Source organism: Polypterus senegalus, chromosome 12, assembly GCF_016835505.1.
Source record: "Polypterus senegalus isolate Bchr_013 chromosome 12, ASM1683550v1, whole genome shotgun sequence".
NCBI lineage: Eukaryota > Metazoa > Chordata > Cladistia > Polypteriformes > Polypteridae > Polypterus > Polypterus senegalus.
Window position 1 is genome coordinate 112,052,537 of NC_053165.1, and position 20,272 is coordinate 112,072,808.

At 39.8% G+C, this 20,272-nt stretch overlaps 1 protein-coding gene across 12 annotated transcripts in view; it reads left to right on the forward strand.

The window, feature by feature from the left end:
- The first annotated feature begins 3,222 nt into the window (after positions 1-3,222).
- The window catches only part of mef2aa (myocyte enhancer factor 2aa), a 534,066-nt gene continuing 517,016 nt past the window's right edge, over positions 3,223-20,272 (forward strand). For 8 of the 12 annotated variants that reach the window (XM_039773276.1, XM_039773281.1, XM_039773283.1 and 5 more), the window contains exon 1: positions 3,224-3,445. The gene's annotated coding sequence lies outside the window, so the exon portion shown is untranslated. Of the gene's footprint in view, positions 3,446-20,272 lie in introns of all 12 variants that reach the window. The other 4 variants (XM_039773273.1, XM_039773279.1, XM_039773284.1 and 1 more) reach the window with 2 other exon arrangements.

A 20,272-nucleotide genomic window follows, 5' to 3' on the forward strand; every position in this document is an offset into this window, starting at 1 on the left:
GATACACTTACTGTAGCAGAAGAACATGCAGTGTTGGCACTTTGTGCCCGCTCTCCAGTAGGTGAAAATGATTTCAATGACTGCAGTCAAATACAACAATCAGTGCTCAAACCAAATTCCTATTGAATCTTCTTGTTCCAACAAACACAGGCCCAACATTACCAAAGGTGAATTTCAGGCACAACACATTCTGCGCCATCGAGATGATACTGTCATCAAATCTGCCAATTGGGTGCAGTGATAGTCTAGCAGAAGGACCTTTATAATGCAGAAGCTTTAAAACACCCCTCAAATACAGCTGCCTATCTTCCCCTCCCTCCCACAGATGTATCAGTTTTACCTTCTCCGCAAAATCCATCAGGCAATCCTGCACACCCTAATATTTCTGCCTGAGACTGTCTCACTATTCATATTTCAGCTTCAAGTCTTATGAGACCACTAGTTGAAGGTCTCCTTTCATACTTAAAAAACTGTTCTTCAATTGTTTGACAGTTTAAGGTTTCACAGTCCTGACTGCTTTATCTTTATCATGGACATCACATCTCAGTACACAGTTGTCCCTTACAATGAAGGTCGTAATACCCTCAGACAGACATTCAACAGACATCCAGACCAGGATTCCCTCACAAACAGCCTCATGAGACTGGCAGAACTGGTTCTTACCCTCAATTCTTTCTCCTTTGATAACAAATGTTTTAATCAGGTGATTGAACTTGCAGTGGGTTATAGTAGGAGACCTTGGTGTGCCAACATCTTGTATTTTTTTCCTACTTTGCCTTTGTACTGGACCTCTACAAAAAACATATCAATTATTGTGTTGGTGCTGCTCCTTGTTCCAGATGTCAGCTACAGGAATTCTTTAATGATTTTTCTAGTTTCCATCCATCTCTCAGTTTTACAGTTGAGGTGTCCACCACAACTCTATCCAGTTTTATATGTCAGTCTTTCTACCAACTTTCCAGGACTTAAAACATTTGTCTATTACAAGCTAACTGATTTGCATAGTTATCTTCTCCACGGTGCCTTCCAGTCCTAGCATACTAAAAACTCTCTACCTCTTTCCTTAGACTCCATCACCTCTGTAGTGATGACATGGATTCTGTAATGAAGCACTCAGAATAAGGAGTTTCTTCATTGAAAGAGGGCATTCTTCTCATATTGGTAATCATTTTCTGTATTATGGGAGTGGTACAGGTTAAAGATATAAACTAAAAATCAAAATTAGCACGAGTCATAACAGCAAATTTTTGTATAAATTTATTTATTAGAAAGCCCATTCATCCATTTTCCAACCCACTGAATCCAATCACAGGAGTCTGCTGGAGCCAATCCCAGCCAACACAGGGCACAAGGCAGGAACCAATCCCGGGCAGGGTGCCGACCCACTTAAGGACACACACAAAAACACCCACACACCAAAAATACACTAAGGCCAATTTAGAATCGCCAATGCACCTAACCTGCATGTATTTGGACTGAGCGCCCGGAGGAAATCCACACAGACACGGGGAGAACATGCAAACTCCACGCAGGGAGGGCCCGGGAAGCGAACTCCTAACTGTGAGGCAGCAGCGCCACCATGCTGCCCTTATTAGAAAACCTTTGTTTTTAATTATTATTTTTTTAGTTGTACTTATGAAAGTCTCATTTCTTTATATTTAAGGTAAAGTCCTCACAAAAAGTTTTTCACAAACCCTCACCTGGCGTCCACCGAGGAAATGATTAACATATGTCCTACCACAGCGTCATTTTAATGGAGTTAGTGCATCTGCAAAGGAAAAAAAGGTTAAAGATTATTTCCACACTGAAAAGGTAAGAAGGTTAAAGACACAACATTTCAGCTGTATAGCCTTCATAAGGTGTGCAACTTTAAAGGAAAGAACTGATAACATATAATGTATAGGAGGAGAACGGAGGAAACAAAGGCAGGGCAGATGAAAGGAGAAAAGGTGAAAGTAGGTGAGGTAAAGCTGGCATGAAAGAAGATGAAGGGAAAAATAAAAAGTTAATTGGTCAATAAGACCTGGAGACACATGTGATCCCAAGCAGAAAATGAGCTTAGCTTCTTCTGTTTTTCTTTGAAACGTGTCTTTGAGGTCCTGTGAAAGAGCACAGTCAGAGAGCTGAGAGTAGTTATCATCTACAGATGTGAGGTGGTCTACAATAAACTTTGTAACGTCTTTGTTTTTTACATCTTAAGCGTGCTTTACGAAATGGTCTGCTAGCCGTCTCCCTTTTTCACCTACTGTATGTAGATGGCTGGATACTTTGTACAAGAAATGCAGCAAATAAGATTTTAAGCCTAACAAGAGGCCAATTGTTTAATATTGAATTTACCAGAGGGACCAGATAGAAGGGAATTGTTGAGGAAACACTTGGCAAGTGACACAGCGGTTCCTGTTACAGCTCAAAGTCCTCAGTAAAGAATGTGGCTCTCCACTGTGAAGTGAACTGCAAGCAAAAGGGTTGTATAGATTAGGTGATCGACGGAAAGAGATCAAGGGAGGGTTAGGAAAAGAGGCTCCAGTGAAAGAATGCAAAATGAGGAAATTTTGTTTGAAGATCTTTGGGAGAGAAAGTGTTAGGTGGAATGGGAGGACCAGCTGGATACAGATTTTGTTTTTTTGGGGTTCCTGTTAGAGTGGAAGTTACGAGGATTACTCAGATTTTAGGGATGCTTTCTTAAGCAATGACAAAATGCAATGCAAAAGAATGTGAAAGAATGAAAAAATATAATTCAGCCAACAAGATGAGTAAAACACTCCAAAATAGCCCAAAGCCAATGATCATCATTACTCCCGGCTACCTGACCATTGACTAGTGCTATGCACAGAAGGTAAAAGCAAGCTAGAATGTACCTCCACCTTTTTTCTAGCATTTACTCCAGCCCATTCACCTTTAGCTCAGATTAAGCAGTGTGGTGCAATGTGGTGGCAATGCCCAATGCAAAAAGTCTATTTGGTTTGGCATCAATGTTAGGAGCCACCCATCCCCCAAATGGGGCATCTGTCCTCATTTATCTCCACTGCCGTTGTACACCCCTCTCTCTCTGCTTCATATTAACAATAATAAAAATAAATCCTTCTGATTGCTTGAGTGACAGCTACGGCTGCTCCAGCCAGCCCCTCTCAGCCAAGCCCTGTCAAACAACGCATGCCCGGGATAACTCCATGCATCTGGGATCCCACCCTTCGAGCTGCTGTCACCCTGATCCCCCCAGACAGAAAGGCAGAACGAGAGAGGGAGAAGGCAGTGGTTGAGACATCGTCCCTCTCTGGGGCGAGGAGGCAGCAATCCAAAGCCAGCTGGTCTGGCTTTGCAGTTGAAGAGTCAGTGAGAGAGAGGGGTGGGGGGCCCGTGGCTGGGACTGGATCACGTAACTCCACGAGCTCCATCCACAGTGGCAGCAGGTTCTGGGAAGTCCTTTGTGTCAGCTGGTTAACAGGTGAGACATTTTGCACCCAGGAGGTTGGCGTTTCCTACACAAGTAAGAGCACCGGCAATTTCCCTATGAGAGCTTTCCCGGTGCTGAAATGATGGGCAGCTGGGAATTTTGAAGGCGTTGATGCACAAACCGTACTGGCAGTCAGTGCCTTGCGGTGTAACCTTGAAGGGGGCCTTTCAGCACTTGCTTTCTGATTAACGCAGAGTTCAAGGCCGCAGCTGTTGGTGGAGTACCGCAGATCCTGCAGGCGCTGGAGTGCGAGGAATTCAACGACCCCAAGCCCCGCAGGTTAGGAGCTGCTGAGCACAGCACAACTGGGGCTGGGCAAGCCTGGCTGGGCTGGGAAGGCAAATTGCTCGATTCTGGCTCTGCATGAACGCACACGGGAAAGCTATTTATTTATTTCTTTTTAATCACAGAGAAGTCGAGCATCTCTTGTAAGACATAATGAGCCCAGAAACATATTATTAGCAAACATTGTTTCCAGGTAATCATAGCCATCTTCAGTGGGGCTCAGCTAATGGTGCTTAATCTCAGTGTGACTATCAGCTGTAAAACACACATAATACTAATTAGATAAAGAAACAATTGCTGTGCTTTTAATTGTTGTGCATATTTCCCACTGACAAAGCCAATCTAGTCGGAATAATATGCTGTTTTGTTGTAATTATTGTCTATACGCAAGGGCTAAGAAATCATCCACGATGATGAGAGAATGAAAAAATGAAAAATAAAAAACATTGCCAGCCAGAGCAGCCGAGGGAAGTTGAATCTGAGAAACCTATGTAAGCTTGTTGTGTGATGTTGAACGCTCCTTTCCTTAATGTCTACCAAAGTGAAAATGTTTAAAATTCAAGGTGATTAAAAAAAAAAAAGAAATCTGAATTTTTGGTTTTCACAGAGGGTCTGTCCTACAGATGTGGATTGCATTTATTACTTGAAGTGAAGCTCCCTTTGTTGACTAGACGTAGATGTGTTTAAGTTGTTGATCTGTGTGTCAGCAGGTCTATAGATTTGTGAGCTGGATTGGAGTTCTGGGGTCCCAGATTCACTCTGTGTGTGTGTGTGTGTGTGTGAGATACTAAATAAATACTGGAGTAAGAGGAGAAAAAACCCACACAGACAGAAGGGAAACATGCAAACTTCGCACAGACTTTGACTTTGTTGGAATTTAAACCCAGTCTGCCGGAGCTACTAACCTCTATGTCACCATGGCACTCAGTTTCTAAGTTAAGTTGATTTTGTAAGGGTAGTAGATGAGGGCACTGATTAGTACCCAAGCTCCTTTTTATTTTACATTAAGAGCTATCAGAGGCATGGCTAGGCTGAAGAAAATGGCCTGCTTGTATTGCGGACACTCCTGTAGACATGAAGAGTTGATGACCAAGTTAGGAGACTGTAATGTGTGAGCTTCACTCCAAGTTTTGGACAGAGGACAAATGTTCTGTGAAGAATGAATGAAGGAAGAAATGATGTAGGCTTGGTAATCTTAAGCTGGAAATGTCACTGGTAAAAATACATCCCAGTAAGGTAGTCACTGTGAAAGCACTGCATAAACTAGAGATGTGTTTTTTTTACTTTTTAATGTTCCTGTACTATCAACTTACACACACATACAACTCATTATTTGATTGACTTTGATTTGAAATATATAAGTGGCTTTGCATGACAGAAAACCAACTGTGAAAAGGATTAAATATGTGGCAAGAAGTGAGGTGTAGTGGCTAAGACACGGGGACATTACTGGAGACTACAAGTTCAGCTCACTGCATGACTGGAGCTAAATGTGTGTAAGCTGCCTTGTAAGTGACTGGAGCGGGACATTTAAGTATATTAGGCCTGTCAAACTTAAAAGTATTAAAACATGTGAATAACTTCAAATCTAGAACGCTTTTTCTTCTTTAATCTGATTTAATGAATGTGTTGTTCAACACTCCTTCATATCAAGACTAGTCATTTAACAATGGTTGAGAAAGATGAAGTTAATGATGGTTGCTTTGGATTTAAAACTTTCCCATATGGTTCAAAGGACAAACATGTTGATATTTGTATACTTAGTGCTGGCGAATGTTAAATATCACAGAAATAAAATGTCTTTGGTATATCTAATGTGCCGCTTTTAAAAACTAACATCATCAAAATGCATGCCAGACTACAAACCATGAGTGTACAGCTGGATCCATGTTTATGAATGAAACAAAATTTAAAGCATTGACTATCAATATTGAAAAATGGTTTGCAACAGACTGCTTGAAGATAAAGGGCTGACAGAAGTCAATCCGATTGCATTTTACCTTCTTGTGGGACAATCGTGTTACCTATCCATGATTTACAGTGCTTAAAAAAAGTAATCAACCCCCTTTGGAAGGTTTTACATTTTATCGTTTTACAATGTTGAATCACAGTGGATTTATTTTGGGTTTTTTGACACAAATCAACAGAAAATGTCAAAAACTTAATTGTCAAAAACAGCTCTGTAAAGTGATCTAAATTAATAACAAATAAAACACTGTGATTAAATTTTGCATAATAATAAAAATATGAAAACTTCCAAGGGAGTGGACACTAATTGTAGGCACTGTGTGTAAAAGCCACAAGTGTTCAGAGTTTGAGCAGTGAAAAGCGTTCATCAGAGAATATTGGACATGACTGTGCAACCAAAAACCATCTTGGCTAACCATGCGATTAACTGAGACTAATTGGATGAAATGTCGTGATTAATTAGGATTAAAAAATGTTTACCAGCCCTAATATACATTTACAGTGGATTCAGAAAGGATTCAATTTGCCATTTCTGCTCTTCAGTCTTTACTCAATAATGCATAATCCATCCATCCATCTTCCAACCCGTTGAATCCAAACACAGGGTCACGGGGGTCTGCTGGAGCCAATCCTAGCCAACACAGGGCACAATCCCGGGCAGGGTGCCAACCCACCGCAGGACACACACACCCACAAGCACACACTAGACAATTTAGAATCGCCATTGCACCTAACCGGCATGTGTTTGGACTGTGGGAGGAAACCCACGCAGACACGGGGAGAAGATGCAAACTCCACGCAGGGAGGACACCAGGAAGCGAACCCAGGTCTCCTAACTGCGAGGCAGCAACGCTACCACTGCGCCACCATGCCGCCCATATAATGCATAATGACAAAGCAAAAACATTTTCAGAAAGGTTTATAGTACTAGGGTGTTGTACCATGTTAGCCATTATGAATGTAGAGAAAAGCCAAGCAGAATGACACCTTTTATTGGCTAACTAAAAATATTACAATTTGCAAGGTTTCGAGGCAACTCAGCCCCTAATCTGACATCTTGCCTGAAGAAGGGGCCTGAGTTGCCTTGAAAGTTTGCATATTGTAATCCTTTTAGTTAGCCAATAAAATGTGTCATTTTGTTTGGCATTTCTCTACAGAAAGGTTTGCAAATTTTTTAAAACTCAATAACTGAAACCCTTAATTCAGTATTTTGTAGAGCAATTAGAGCTTCAAGTCTTCTTGGCTCAGTCTCTACAAGATGTTGTACACCTAGAATTCGGTCGTTTATCCTATTCATCCTGGTAAATCCTCTGAAGCTCCATTAGACTGGGCAGGAAGTGTCTAACCACTCTACCAGAAGCACCTGATTAATGGAATACTGCTCAGACTGTCTTTCAAACTGGTTCTCCCGTCTCAGCAAAGGACTTATGAACCTCTGTTAGAGTGACCACTGGGTTCTTGGTCACTTCTCTGACCACAGCCCTTCTTGCCTAGAGTAAGAAGACTGAAGAAAGGTCAAAAAGAATTGGGCACTGTAGAGATCCCTGTATATTGCAATGTCCAATAAGAAAAACAATAGTATCAATCAAATGTTGCACAAGATTTCTTCATATTGCACCCAAAATGGCGTTAGAGCCAGTTATGATGACTGTAAGCCAAAAGGAGTGAGTTCAGGGGGGCAGAAACCATAAGTGACATAAGTCATCCTTTCTGTAGTAGGTAAAAGAGAAAAGGCATTAGACAACAGTACATCCTTCTAAGCTCAGAGAGTAACAGTTAATAAATGAGCCCTGAGATTGTCTCCAGGATGCACATATGTAATACTGGTTACTCAGTTTAGCCAGAACAACTCAGTTGTTCTAGATTTCTTCCATTTAAGCATTGTAGAGGCCACTGTGCTCAAGTGGACACTCAAAGTTATAGAAATGTTTTTGGTCTCCTTGCCCTAATATATTCCTCGCCACTATTTGATTGTGGTGGTCTACAGAGATTTCTTAGGACTTCATGGTTTGGGTTTTGTTCTAACATGTAGTGTGAATTGTGGATCTTTTATACACAGGTGTGCGACTTTCTAAACAATGTCCAGCCAATTCAGTTTGCCACCGGTGGATTCATCTGACCACACTTTGGAGTTCCACAGCAAAGGGTCTGAATTCTTATATGAATGAGATATTTTTGTTTTTGATTTTTAATAAATTTGCAAACCTTTCTGAAAACATGTTTTCGCTTAGTCATTATGGGTTATTCAGAGTACATTAAGGGCAAATTTGGAAAAGTTATCATTTTAAAATTCAATCTACACCTCAATAAAGTATGTGGAAAGTGAAGAGGTCTGAATCCACTGTAATATACACATATATAAATACTGTATATATGTTTGGTAATGTTACAAAAATGATTTAAAGCTGATTCATTCAAAGCCCAAAACTATTAAAAATCTCAAATCTCCATTAGCATCAAAGCCTAAACCAGCGTTTCTCAACCTTTACGTATTTGAGACCCAAGTTATCATAACAGTTTTAATCGCACCCCCCTAACGTTTTTTGAAAGGAGCTCACTAATACTAATTTGTTCTTTTTAATTAATGATATATCATAGATGCGTATTTTATTATACCTACCTAACTTTTATCAACATTCAATAGATGTATTTTTCATATTTTTGATTCTTGTTTTCTTTTTTTCACATCTTTGCGCCCCCCCCAGGGGGGCCACCCCACAGTTTGAGAATCTCTGGCCTAAACTTAGTACTTCTACAGTATACAGTGGGTTTGAATAAACAAAAAAAAGTTACTAATTACTTTTACTCACTCAAAAGCCTCATCCTCTTCTTTTCTTATCACATTCTGAAAAACAGCATCTCTGTCACTTATAGAAAAAATCATCTTCATTCTGTTCAATCATGACTGGGCTCCATCAGTTAATTTGTAGTGTTTTTTCAATTTGTTCTTTAACTTCAAAAAGTGTTTAACACCAATTGTTGATTGGTATTGTGAGTTTAATGACAATATGCAGGTAGGCAACAGTGATGGCTTTTTCGAAAATGCAAGGTTATATTAAAAAAGTAGTGTAATCAGTTTATCTAAGATTTATTGTTGTCAAAGTGATCGACTGTGCAATAGTTTTCCCCTTTTCTAACTGCACTCCTTTCACTAATTGCACACACACACACACACTTCAAATGCTGTCTGTTGGTAGCCAAGGAGTTTAAAAATGTAAAACTGGGCCGCAAGGCCAGAAGCTCTAAGATAAACATTCAAATCCAGCAAGTCAATAAAATTTATTATCACAAAGTGGCTAAGTGAAGAAAACACAGCACTACTTTTGATGTCATGGCACAATTGTCAATGCCCTTATTTAAACTTTTTGAGTGCTGATGAAATTGCCTGCAAGCAGTGCACTGGCTGATGGGAATTGTAGTCCCCACTTTGATATTTGCATAAGGCTGAAACTGAGATGAAGGGGTGGATCGGTAATAAATATTAAAAACCTTTCTCACTGGCTCAGCTACGTAAAATTGACTACACTCACAGTCACAACATGTGGCAAGTACTTGCTAAATGCATCTTCCTTAAGTTTCAACAAACTTTGCTCCTCTTACTTTGCTTCTGCAGACAGCCTACATTTGCATAAACCGACACACTTCATTTCTCTGTGCAATCATTGTCAGCTCCCTTACAAAATGGGGAATGCAGTGCTTTAGAATGTCCAACTTGTTACAGCATTACTAATAATGAATATCAGCAAATAAAGAAGCATTTGTTGACTAATTTTTAGTTTTTTGTACAACTTCATCAAATTTCAATCAAATCAAGATATTTCTGAGATTATAGGGTATTTAAGCTTTCTATCGTGTTTTTTAACCCCTACATTTTGCTACATTAAAATGTCCTTTCTTAGCTGATACCTACTGTCCTAGATGTACCATCCTGCCAAATTTCAGCTTTCTAGCTAAACAGGAAATGGTGTTTTTGTTGAAGAGTGAATGAGCCACAGTTCCCGTTGAAGACTAGTAACAGAATAATTTATTAATAATTGCTATCTTTGCCACATGTGTACTTTCAGTGTGTGTCTGAACCTCTTTTTTTGCCAGCACTCCCTTTCTCGAGTGATTTTTCATAAAGCCTGCTTCACTATTTTTGAGGTGTCTTTCTTGCCTTCGGTCTGGTTTTATACTTTCTATCTTTGAAGGTGACTGTCTCAGCATCCACCTTTACTCATCCTCATTTGTTTAACACTCACACTTTCTCTTTCACTCACACCAAAAGCCAAAATGAGCAATCAGATTGCACTGAGGAACTGAACATACAGATCTTTGTGTTTTGATATATAAAGCAGATAACCAGTATATGTAAATAATTGCAAGGAATAATGATCTTATAAGCTGCCTTGAGTAAAAACATAAACCAAGTAATAATTTCATTGTATTCTGTGAAAATTACAATACTACCATTAATAATAAAGATGGATAATGGCTTCAAAAAAAGTGAATTGCAGTTAATATGGGTCTGCATCCATTTCCTATCTCTCAAATCCCATTAATGGATTTGAACCTTGTAACATTTGTTTCTCCCTTCCTTAATGAATGCCTGAAGTTACCTAAATTTCAGTGTTCTCGGTTTTAAAATTACTTCAATACATATTCCAGTACGGGGTGATGGGGGCACAGAGTCCATAATGGCAGGTACAAAGAGAAGGCAATACTCAGAAAACTGCAGGCTTTCTGACTATGTGGAACTGTGCCCTGCCCAGACACTGTACTGAGTTTCAACAGTGAGATATTGCAGTTCATAAAAAAAGGAAAAAAAACATAAAGACCAAATCAAGCTGGAATGCCAACACTTCTTAATTCACCACTCTGCTTTCTACTTTTAAACATCAATTATAAAACAAAGAAAGCATCCGAGCTGTGTAATAACAAAGTCAGTGCCAGCAAGCCATGAAAGCTATAATTTACCAAAAAAAGCACCATTATGATGGCCACATAAATATGGTCATGGTTTAACAGTAGTTGTCCTCAACACATTTTCCATGCAGCATTTGACGTGATCTGGCTCTTTAATTAAATGCATACACCTCGGCATCTTCTGCTTATCAAAATTTAGAGCTGTTCATTTTGCTCCTACTGTGGATCTGTGGAGGCAGCCATAAAATTAAGAATAAATGAAAAAGCCCTCATTTTTCAAAGGGCACTGGGTTAAAGCCGTGTCATTCCGCGTATTTATTAATGCTGTGTTCCTCTATGTATTTATTTCCAGTTGATGGATCATCTCCAGCTTTGTTGGGCTTTAAAGAGAGCCTTCAAACAGCATGTGAGAGGGGCTGCATTTCTTAGTTGATGAGTGATATAAACAGGGGTGACTTGGTATATGCAGGAATTCCATGCTAGAAAGTCTGCTTTATTCCCTTTAATCTCTGGTTGCCAGATGGCCCAGTACTTTGCTATTTCTCTTTGTGTGCTCCAGAATCTGGAATGCCAGGCGGGGGAATGATATTTTTAAGAGGGGCTTGGCTTTTCAGAGAACTGAAGGAGAAATTCTCCAGTCAGTCACGTGGTTCCTGAGTCAGATATGAAAGAGGACATCTAAGAGAGTTAACAACATCTACCAATCAGGAGTGTGAGAAGAATGACGCAGTTCAACATATAAGGCAGTCTTTAGAATCAGATTTGTAGCGCTCTTGATTACAGTCTGAGAAGAGTCTGGAAGTAAATTGTTATGGGGGAATTGTACATTTAAGTGATTGTCCACAACATTTTCTACCCTTTCACACCATTAATGCATTCTTAAAACCCTTTGATTCTAGTATAGGTTTGCAAGGGGCAATGTTCACTCAGTAATGTGCAATCCTGGATGGGATGCCAGGCCATCAGAAGGAGTATTCACTCACACACTCACACCTGCCAATCTACATTTGCCAGTTAACTTAACATGAACATCTTTGACATGTGGCCAGAAAACCAGAGTAATTAGAGAGAACAGGGAGAAGGCTTTCCAAACAGAATGATTTTATTCTTGATCTTATATTTATCTTTTCTCTTCTGAGAACCCACCTACACCTCAGGGCCACAGAGGCCAGAACCTCCCTCGACAGGGAGGCTCAACAGTAATGGGTACAAGCCAGGAGGCAGTCCATCGCAGGGCCCACTCACCCCAACATAGCCAAATTGGAGGCTCCAGTTAACCTGACCAGCTTGTCTTTGTACATGTTGGAGGAAAACCAGAGTACCCAGCAGAGAAAAAGGGAAAACTACACATGGGCAATGACTCGCTGTGGAACTCAAAACTAGAATATAACCTCTGTACAATGCAAACAAAATTATCGATAGCATTTCATTGTTGTCTAAGATACCTCATCCACAGACAGGTATTGGCGATAATATATGCACATTCAAGAAATATGCTAAAAAGTAAAATAGCATTTTTACAGGAAGCAACCTTTTCTTTGTGAATATTCATTTCAATGAGCCATATTTGCATTTTTACTCCAATTTAGCCTAATTAATGAGAATACAAAGCATAATCAGAAGGAGGAATGACAAAGTTTGTATCATGTGCCATGCTACCATCCTCCACAGATTGCTGATATGATAATGCAGCATTCAGATTACACCCAAAAATTAACCAACACATACATGAAAGTAAAAGGAAATCTGAAGAATCAGTGATCCATACCAAGCTGAGTTATTGTGCTTCATCATATTTCACCTAGTAAATAGTGATTGGTTACCAATGCTTCTTTTGAAATACTTTTTTTCTATTCTGTCACAACTGGAGACTCCACAACCTGCTTGTAAAAAAAAGCCATTCATTCTGACTATACCATTTTGTGCTGAAATAAATTATTAAAGGGAATCAGCCGGATTGTGAATTAAAAATGAAAGTCTCATGACTTTATAGGGTAAGATATCAATGTTGTACAAATTTACATGTGTTGATGATTAGGATTTTTGGAGGCCAGAGAGATACTCTTAAAGTTATTATTCTATCACAGGAGAGTGGTAAAGGGGCCAGACACAGCTTAGTTAGAATAGTGTAAAGTGTGGAGACTAATTCCTAAGAAGGGGTTAAGGAGCAAAATATATCACAGAATGGGCAAGAGAAAGTGAGAAACACAATGAAACACGACATGTTCTTAGGACTTATTTTAGGTGGAGGTAGAAAAATCACCAGGTGGAAGAGATAGAAATCCTTGAATACCATAAATGGAGCGGGAGAAGATCCAAGCAGTCAAAAATGTCACTAAATTTCTTGAATCTCAGATGTGCCCTTGGGAGGAACAATTATGAAGTGGGTTACAATTTAAACAGAGGAAAAAGTGATAGTAATGTGGGACGGAGAGTGATTAAATTACACTCAATAGAAAATGGAGATAGGGGAGTAGAAGGAAAGGTAAACTAAAAAAAATAGCAGTTGAAGAGTAAACACCCAGTGATAAAGCTTTAAGTCCAAAGGGACACACCTACATCAGACTTATCTCGAGCTGTGCTCAAATGCTTTATGGAAGGTCCCTTAGAATTTTAGAGGTAACATGGAAAGGAGAGCTTGAACATCAGTCCAGAATTTGAGAGGAGTGAGGGGAAGCATGACCCTAACAAAATTAAAACAGGGGACAAGATTAATTTTAATAATTGAAATTGAAAATAACATGAAAAGATAAATGCAGAGTAGTCCAGCACTTGAGAAATCCCTAATACCTCTCAAAACACATGGATGTGGCAATATTTTGAACCAGGGTGAAATCTCAAAACTAAGTAACCTAAATGAAGTTGCTAACGGGGTGGGTAGAGAAACAGGTGCCTTTTGGCATAAATGATTCAAGGAGAGAAGAGTTGTTTTGCTTCAGTTGATCTTACATTCAGTCAATATTTCAGAACATGTCAAACATCTGATGCTGTATTTCCTAAGAAAAGCAGAATATTGTCAACAGGTTAAAGGCAAGATCAAATTTGTGGAGGGCAACAGCAAGTGGTTCCAGAGAGAGATTAAAAAGTAAAGGGAAGAGAGAACAACCTTTTCTGGCACGTTTATATTAAAGGTTGGGAATTTTTTTAGATTTTGAGCAGGATGGTAGAATTGCAGTAGTAAAGAGTACAGCCACTAACAGGCCCAATTCATCTGATCAAAGCACTTCTCTGTATTGAGTTTGAGAAGGGCGGCACGGCATGGTATAGCTGGTGCAACATCAATAATATACTAAAGTTAGATATTGTAATGCTGAATAATTAATTAGAATGGGAAAAAGTGGAGTGAAAGAAGAGATGTTGCTGTTAATCAAAGCAAGGATTGTAACTGAGAGTTCAAAATGAATATTGTCTAGTCCTAAAGTTGAAGAATACAAACAACAAATTGAAGATGAAAATGATTCACAATACTTCTAATAAAATCGTCTGATCAGGATGAGTACATTTTTGAACCACTCCATGCAAGGAAAACACAAGTACCTTTGCCATCGATGAAACATCTGAATTCGTGAGTGACAGATGAAATCCAGGTAATACTTATGCAAATCAATGAGAGTTTTAAAATAGGTAATGGTCAGTGTGGTCTTGAATATATATATTAAAAAGTGTGACATTCACATTTAAGGTAAATAATATTAATTTAGGAAAGAAAATGTAGCTGGTGATGGAAATGAATGAAACAAAAATTTAATTTGATGTGCATACTTTAGAAAGTAAACCTCTATGCGCCCACATAGAAGCTTTGTCTGCATTTATTTCAGCATTCTGGTCTCTTCCCAGCGCTGTAATGAGAACAAGTTTTAATTTATACCAGCACATTTTCACTCCCTTTTCAAAATGTTCCATATTCTACAATTGGACATTGTTAATTGCTATAAAATTGCACTCATTTGTTATAGATATCCCCAAGGAATGTCCCCAGAGATCATCCACTCTATCACCCCAACCAAAAGAAGAATTGACCAAGTATTATTTTATAAGACTAGGGGGCTTTGGACGTATGGATTTGTATCCATTATTAGCTGTAGAATTTCTAATAGTCCGATTGTTTAACTCTTTCGATTCTATGTTGTATCTCTTCACTGTGATCATAAATATACACCTGACTGAATTGTGATTTTTTCAAAATTAAACTCGTAGCTTTAATTAATGTGGGACCACAAATTCTCATAGTGTATGGTCCTGAATTGTGTAAATCTATGTTTTGAGCACTGAATGTTGCAAACGCAAACAGATTATTGTAGATTTGGATATTTTGCTTGTAGTGTTTGTGGATTTCGCTTTCACCAAACAACAAATCCTTTAATTCTTCCGGATATGCCTCTTCATTGGGTTGAAACACTACTTTTCCCTGATGGCAACATGAATTGGATGATCTACAAGTCTCCGACTTAAACTTTAAACCTGAACAATATCTACATACTTCTGTCATATCAACTATGTCCATATATTAGATCTCTTTTCGCTGTTCCGTTAATTCACTGAGTAATATTTTCCGTTTGTTAGCACTAATGTGATCTTTACTATTAGTTTTTTGAGACTCGAATTTTAGTACTTTCATAATCTCTAACCTGCTTTGCATGTGTATGTCGCTTTTGAACCTTTTTTTTAGCATTTTTAAACCTTTTTATGACATGTACTTTGTCTTCTAATCTTTGGCTTTTATTTCCAACTCCACTTGGTCCTGCTAGGTTCTCAATTCCACTTGGTCCGAGCTGATTATTACTTTCCTTATTTTCTGAATTTGCACTTTTTTGAATTCTTTTCTCTCCAACGCTTTTGGGCCTCTTTTTGACGCGCTGCCTTTTCTTCTTCGCTTAGTTGTTGACATGTTATCTAGAATGTGTAAAATTATTGTCCAGAAAAGGACTTCATTGAACTAAACAAATAACAACAACAACATTTATTTATATAGCACATTTTCATACAAGAAAAAATGTAGCTCAAAGTGCTTTACAAAATGAAGAATAGAAAAATAGAAGACACAATAACAAATAAAAATAAGTCAACATTAATTAACATAGAATAAGTAAGGTCCGATGGCCAGGGTGGACAGAAAAACAAAAAAAAACTCCAGACTGCTGGAGAAAAAATAAAATCTGCAGGGTTTCCAGACCAAGAGACCGCCCAGTCCCCTCTGGGCAATCTACCTAACATAAATGAAACAGTCCTCTTTGTATTTAGGGTTTTAATGGAAGGACTTGATGATGATGGTCACGTAGACTTCTGGCTTTCAGTCCATCAATGTTGGAGCATCATGATGCTTTAAGCAGGTGGTGGTGGCACAGGCCACCACCACAAAGAAACCGGAAAAAGAGAGAAGAGAGAGTAGGGGTCATTACGGATTTTAGAGCCACTATGAATAGTTATTATGATGAATTGAACATACAGAGTATCAGGATTAAGTTAAAGTGAAGTTAGGAGAAAGCCATCTTAAAGTAATGTGTTTTCAGCAGTTTTTTAAAGAGCTCCACCGTATTAGCCTGACAAATTCCTATTGGCAGGCTATTCCAGATTTTAGGTGCATAACAGCAGAAGGCCGCCTCACCACTTCTTTTAAGTTTAGCTTTTGGAATTCTAAGCAGACACTCATTTGAGGATCTAAGGTTACGATTTGGAATATAACGTGTCAGACATTCCGATATGTAAGATGGAGCGAGATTATTTAAGGCTTTATAAACCATAAGCAGTATTTTAAAGTCAATCCTGAATGACACAGGCAACCAGTGTAGTGACATCAAAACTGGAGAGATGTGCTCGGATTTTCTTTTCCTAGTTAGGATTCTAGCAGCTGCATTCTGCACTCGTTACAAATGATTTATGTCTTTTTTGGGTAGTCCTGAGATGAGTGCGTTACAGTAATCTAGTCGACTGAAAACAAAAGCGTGAATTAATTTCTCAGCATCTTTCAATGATATAAGAGGTCTAACTTTTGTTATGTTTCTTAAGTGAAAAATGCTGTCCTAGTGGTCTGATGAATATGCGATTTAAAATTCAGGTCACAGTCAACAATTACCCCTAAGTTTTTTACTTCCGTCTTAACTTTTAATCCTAATGCATCAAGTTTATTTCTGATAACCTAATTGAATCCATTATTGCCAATTAATAAATTGCAGTTTTCTCTTTATTTAGTTTGAGAAAATGACTATTCATCCATTCAGAAATACCAGTAAGACATTGTGTTAGTGAATCAAGAGAGTCGGTGTCATCAGGTGCTATTGATAAGTACAGCTGTGTGTCATCAGCATAGCTGTGGTAACTCACGTTGTAACCTGAGATAATCTGACCTAACGGAAGCATATAGAATTGAGAAGAGATTATATGTCTAAAAATACTGTCCAGAAAAGCTTATTTAAAGGATGAAACTGAGGACTTTTCATAAACGACTTTAAATGAGGAAAATGTAAATAACAATTTATAAGAACTGAGAGAGCAGGAACTGTGTCTGACAAAAGCATTCTCACAAATAAGAGTTGAATGCACCATAGGCATGTTTGAAAATGGTTGAGATGAGGGCAGGACTTGACCAAATCTCTTGGAAAAAAGTCTTGTTGCAAGATTTCTCTTTATAATAGAGAGAGTTTTTTTAATGTATAGCAGTTTCTAAAATCATCCCTCAGGTAAAGATATGACCATAGTATACCACAAGCAGCAGAGGGCCACGCCCATTTTTTCAAATCCTCTAAGACGTACCACCGTACCATTGAAACTATGCAAAAATTGCAATGTATAGCCTCAGCTTCAGATGTATTATAACAAGTCAAATCAAGTCAATTTGGGGAGCATGTACTGGTACAGTGTGTTGTCACACCCACTACATCGGGATCCCAGTTAGCAATCCCCCAGGCAGACACGCAGTCCAGTCCCACTCTCCGGAAATGACCCTCTATCTGCCGCAGCCAGGTGTTATGTGGGCGACTCCTTGGCCTGGTCCAGCCACTCAGGTCCCCAACAATGAGGACCTTACGAGCCAGATCACCCTCGGGGAAATGCGCCACATGGCCGTAGTGCCATAACTGACGCTTCCTCACAATGCAGGTAATGTGCCTTATTCATGAGCAACCACTCATTCGACACAAAGTCAAATCAACAGTACCCAAGGATTTTCTGCAGAGACACAGTACCAAAGGAGTCCAGTCTTCGTCTCAGGTCACTGGATAGTGTCTATGTCTCATAACCATATAGCAAGACAGGAAGCACCAGGACTCTAAAGATTTGGACTTTCGTCCTTTTGAATAGATATCTGGAGCGCCACACACCCCTTTCCAGCAACCTCATGATCCCTATGCTCTCCCAATCCGTCTACTGACTTCATAGGAAAAGTCACCAGAGACATGAATGTCACTGCCAAGGTAAGTAAACCACTCAATAAGGTCAACACTCTCTCCGTAGACAGACACACTACTGATGGCTGTGCCCAAGAGGTCATTAAAGGCCTGGATCTTGGTTTTTATCCAGGACACTCACAAGCCCAGACACTCAGACTCCTCACTTAGTCTCTCAATTGGCCCGATCAGAGCCTCCATTGACTCCGCGAAGATCACAACATCATCAGCAAAGTCAAGATCCGTGAATCTTTCTTCACCAACAGATGCCCACAGCCGCTGGACCCCACAACCTTGTCCAACACCCAGTCCATACAAGCATTGAACAGAGTAGGAGCATGAACACACCCCTAATGAACCCCAGAATCAACTGGGAAAAACACAGAGGTTCTTCTCCCACTCTGCACAGCACTGACAGTACCAGTGTATAGGCCAGCCATGATATCCAGCAGCCTCGAAGGGATCCCGCGAAACCTCAGGATGTCCCACAGGTTAGCTCAATCAACTGAATCGAACGCTTTATGAAAATCGACAAAGGCTGGAAAAAAACTCTGCCAATATTCGCGCTTGCACTCCATAAGAACTCTCAGTGCCAGGATGCGGTCGATGGTAGTCTTCTTAGGCATAAAACCAGACTGTTCAGGTCGCTGATAGATGATCAAGTGATCACCAGTTGGGATGATGCCAGTCTCCCAAATAGAAGCAAAGATTGCTTGCAATGCCAGGAGGACAGCCTTACCACCTGCCTGGATAAGTTCACCCGGATACCACAGATCTCTGCAGCCTTTTCCCCCTTCAGCTGGTTCACCAGCTGTGCAATCTCAGTGAGATTGGGTGGGTCACAGCTAATTGGAGGATCAGCCTCAAGAACCGTGGACCCAGAGATATCCAACATCCTAGCCGGAGGATCAGCTTTGAACAACTGCTCAAAGTAGCCAGCCCAGTGGGTCACAACTGCAGTGTCATCCGTAAGAACCATTCCATCAGCTGCTCTGTGACTGTCTGAGGAACAGATTTGGATGTGCGTAATGCTTTGATTACTCTGTAAGTAGGACGTGGGTTGCTAGACCACAGATGATGTGTTACTTGCTCACAGATTCCTCTTTAACAAACACCTCTTTATCTGCCCTCAGAGCCCTCGCAGCCGTCCTTCTCAGTTCCCGGTACAGACCAGAGTTGCCATTGAGCCATGTGCTGCAACTCTTCTCGATGATATCTAGGGTGCCCTGTGAGATGAAACACCTCCTTCTGTGAACACCACTAACACCAACACAACCCTCAGCAACCTTCAGGATCTTGTCACAGAAGGTCTCCCACATCACATTAGGATCAGCAGTCGTACCCAAATCTGCAAGTTCCTCACACAAACTGCATGCATACTCATTAGAAACAGCCTTGTCTTGAAGTCTGGCTTATTTTCCCAGTAGCTGGTAACCTACTGGACTTAAGCTGGATCCTATGAGTAGCAACAAGAAGTCTGTGGTCAGCATTCACAAACTGGGAAGTTCTTTCTGTACCCTGCAGTTTTGCAAGAGACTCAAGCATCTGCCCACGAGGATGTGATCGATGTCCTTTACCGCACCACCAGTATTGGAGTACCAAGTCCAACAATGCAGTTCCAGCTATTCGCAGCCCCTGACCTTTTGCAAAGTCAACGAACATGGAGCCACTTTCACCACAGTCACCAGACCCATGGGGACAGAGACAATCCTCATAGCCAGCCCTGTCAGTGACAGTGACTGCATTGAAGTCACCCATGACCAGAGGAGTGTCACCTCATGGACAGTTTCCCACATATTTTGCAAACAGCAAATCAGAAGAAAGAAAGAAAGACAGAAAGAAAGACAGAAAGAAAGAAAGAAAGAAAGAAAGAAAGAAAGAAAGAAAGAAAGATCTGAGAAAATAAACCTAAACACCTAGCCAGGTTCCAGATAAAACATTAAATGACTAATTATTTTAAACACTGTGAGGAATAAACAGCAGTGTTGTCTGAGTCATTTTGGCTGTCTCTGTATTACTTGCCACAGTGAGGCCCAAATGTAACTCTTGCAGAAGCCTTGAAACAGATGGGAAAATGAATTCACACTCTGCAGACTATAGTATCTGACTGAAATTATTCTTGGTTAAGTAAAGCATCACACGAGGTGAGCCCACGCAGTCTATAATTGGGAGTGTCGACCACAGTAAATGTTCAACCAAAAAGAACACGTCAGTAAAGCCAATTAAATCTTACTGTAAACCACAAAAAAATCTAATGGAGTAGCACAGTAACAGGAAG